This window comes from Dromiciops gliroides, chromosome 3, assembly GCF_019393635.1.
Source record: "Dromiciops gliroides isolate mDroGli1 chromosome 3, mDroGli1.pri, whole genome shotgun sequence".
Classification (NCBI taxonomy): Eukaryota; Metazoa; Chordata; class Mammalia; order Microbiotheria; family Microbiotheriidae; genus Dromiciops; species Dromiciops gliroides.
Window position 1 is genome coordinate 30101868 of NC_057863.1, and position 3874 is coordinate 30105741.

Consider the following 3874-nt stretch of genomic DNA (forward strand, 5'->3'; position numbering starts at 1 on the left):
TCCTACTGAGCTAGAAAGACTTCAAGGACAGAGATAACCAGGGACTGTAGGTCTGTCTGTCAAGTACCAATCCAGCTGAGTCTACAGAGGTCTTTCATATTATCCAATAGACTGCTATAGACTGGTGGATATTTGTGGGGCAGGGGCTAGGTATGGCAACTCTCCATAACCATCAGTTGCAATCTGAACTGGTAAAGCAAAATAAACAAATAAATAAAAATTAAGAGATCTCTGAATGACTGAAGTTTGAGAAGGAAGCGTATAACAACATCCAAAGCCTGTGGGCAATCTCCTAAGATCACAGGTTTAAAGCTGGGCAGAACCTTATAGGGCGGCTCATCTAAAACCCTCATTTGACAGAAGAGGAAACAGGCCTAGAGCAGTTGGATGACTTGCCCAAAGTCACACAGACACTGAAGTAAGGGACAGAGACCAGATGTGAACCCAGGTGCCAGTTCTGTATTCCCAATGTGCCACGTTGTTTCCTTAAGTAACAAGGAGTTGGCTTTTAAAAATGTATGTGTGTTTTTGATGATGACGATGATTGCTAGCATTTATACAGTACTTTAAATTTACAAAGCATTTTACATTCGGTTTGTTTGGTTTTTGTGAGGCAGTTGGGGTTAAGTGACTTGGCCAGGGTCACACAGCTAGTAAGTATCAAATGTCTGAGGTCAGATTGGAACTCAGGTCCTCCTGAATCCAGGGCTGGTACTTTATCCACTGTGCCACCTAGCTGCCCCCCACACATACTTTACATATGTTAACTCATTTAATCCTCATAACAACCCTGTGAGGTAAATGCTATTATTATCTCCATTTTACAGATGAAGAAATTGAGGCACAGATAGGTTAATTGCTTTACCCAAGGTCACACAGCTTGGAATACAGAAGATTCCACGCTGAAATAATGGAGGTTCCTTATGCTCTGAAATGTTTGAATTACAAGAGCCATTGGGCTACTCATAGGTCTTAAGGGCCTTTCTAAGGCTCAAAATACATTTTTCCACTATGGCATTTTGTCAAGAACTTGGTGTCCGTTTACCCCTTTACCAATGAGCCTTCTGGACCTGCAGAATAAGAGACCCCTGAGGCACTTTCAAAGACCTATTGGACAAGGCAGCAGCATGTACAAAAATGTATAATTCTTAAATGGCCATTTAGAAGAAGTCGAGATTCTGACAGTGGGGCCAAGTGCCATGGATAGAACACCAAGTTCTTTCCTCTGAGTCGCCATCAGCAGCCTATACAAAGGTGGACCATTCCTCAAAATTTCATGGCATGTCATTTTTTTTTTCCTTTATGAAAGGAGGCCAAAAAATCTCTATTTACCTGGAAAAGCAATTGGAGCCATTCATTTGGAAATGGATTTTTAGAAATGATTTTCCAGGGGAAAAAATTGCCATAAAAATGTTAAAATGCAGCATCAAAAGAAGACAAGCAGTAAGCTTCTCTGTTGTAGTCATAGCATCTAGAAAGGTACTAATTAGAAGGTCAATGGAATTCATCCTGACAACCCAAGTCATGAAAATGGCTTCTAATTTGCAGTGCCCTGGGACCTCAGCAAAACAGAAAACCAAGGCCCTGGGATAGTGCTGGTACATAATACGTGCTATAATAATGCCAGCTATTTGTTATTATTATTATTCCATTAGCTTGTTATTTGTTACTATTACTATTATGTTAGCTTATTATTATCATTATCATATTATCATCATCACCACCATTGTTGTTATTGTTATTAGAGATTATTTCAAGGAACTCAGCAGATAAAGATATATATGTTTTCAGGCTTCCTGCTCAATAACTCTCGTATGAAGCTAACGAGGCTAAGAATTAGCTGTCCCATCTTCTCCATAGTTCCTCAGTCAACAAGCATTTAAGTGCTTACTTTGTTCCAGGCACTGCACTAAGAAACATTGAAGACCCATTGTTCCTAAAATGGCAGGAATTTTCAAAGCTTATAAAACCCTGGGAATCCTTTTTTTTTCCCTTCGTTTTTTGCTTCTGAGCTTTATAAAAGATAAAACCAAAGAAAATCATTTTTATCCTTTAAAGACTCGAATGGGAACAAAACACAAGCTAGAAATTCAGAACACAAATAGTCAGGTAGTCAAAGGATGAGACAATGGATGATGAGGTTCTTTTGACATAACGTATGTAAAGAACTTTGAATAATTTAAAGTATGATATAAATGTTAAGTAATGTTATTATTATTGCTGCTGAGGGCAGTTATGTGGCACAGTGGATAGAGATGCCAGGTCTGGAGTCACGAAGACTCATCTTCCTGAGTTTAAATCTGACTTTAGACACTTACTAGTTGTGTGATCCTGAGCAAGTCACTTTACCCCAATAGCCTCAAACATCCAGGGCCATCTCTAGTCATTCTGATGTATATATTTCCACTGGACCAAAATGACTCTGAAAGAGAGAGTGAAGCTGGTGATTTTATATGGGCCTCTATCACTTAAATACAATTCAATGCAAGTCATGACATCATCTGCCAATGTCTTGGTCCTCTTTGAGAATAAAGGACAAACAACAACAACAGCATACATAAAATATCTGGAAGTCAATCTACCAAAGCAAGCAAAACCTGTATAATTAAAATTACAAAGTGTTCCCTAAAGAAATAAATACTAGCATTAAAAATTAGATATTCAGTGTTCATGATTGGACTGAACCATTAAAACAAAATTGATAATATTACTAAATTAATTGATTGATTCAATGCTATACAAGTCCAACTATCCAGGAGTACTTTATAGTGCTAGAAAAATAATAATAATAAATTTGATTTGTAGGCACAACTAGATTCTAGAATATAAAAAATAACCTCAAAAAGTAGAAATCAAGAAGGAACAGAATTTTCAGACCTCAAATTATATTATAAAGCAATAATTATCAAAATCATTCCATACTGTTTAAAAAATAGAAAAGTATCAATGCAAAAGAGTGGAAAAGAAAGAATCAGAAAAACATGAAAGCAATTACCCCAGGAAAGAATTCATTACCTTGTAAGAATTGCTGGGAAAACTTGCAGAAATTAGATCTAGACAAACACCTTATACCACATAGCAAAATGGTTATGTGGGGCAGCTAGGTGGTACAGTGGATAAAGCACCGGCCCTGGATTCAGGAGGACCTGAGTTCAAATACTGCCTCAGACACTTGACATTTACTAGCTGTGTGACCCTGGGCAAGTCACTTAACCCTCATTGCCCCACAAAAAAAAATGGTTATGTGATCTTAATACCAATAAATCACACCACTAAAAAATTTAGAATAGAACTAAATAATGTGCCTTTTACAGCCATGTCTAGAAGATTAATTTTTAACTAAATGTGGTATAGAGGTGATTACAAAAGATTAAAGATAGATAATTTTCAATGTATGGATTTTAAAAGCTTTTGAATGAACAAAATCAATCCAAAGAAGATCAATAAAGCATTTATTAAGTGCTTACTATGTACCAGGCACTTTTCTGAAGGAAAAAGAGAAGGATTAACTGAGGGAAAAATTTATGTTAAATATCTCTGATAAAGATCTAGTATCTAAAATACATAGATAACTAACAGAATAATAAGATTAAATAATAAATAAATAATGAGACTAAAAGCTATCCCTCAATAGATAGTTGGTTAAGGAATATGAACAATTCTAAAAAAAAAGTATAAACTCTTAATAATCATGTGAAAATGTTCAAAATGGCTAATAAGACAAATAAAATCAAAACAACTCTGAATTTTTATCTTGAACACAAGAAAAAATGGAAACTATGACAAAATAAGTTAGTAGTCGATATCAGAGGCACTGAGGTATGACAGGCATTTTTGATAGAAAATTTGGTCCAAATAGACTGCAAACAAATAA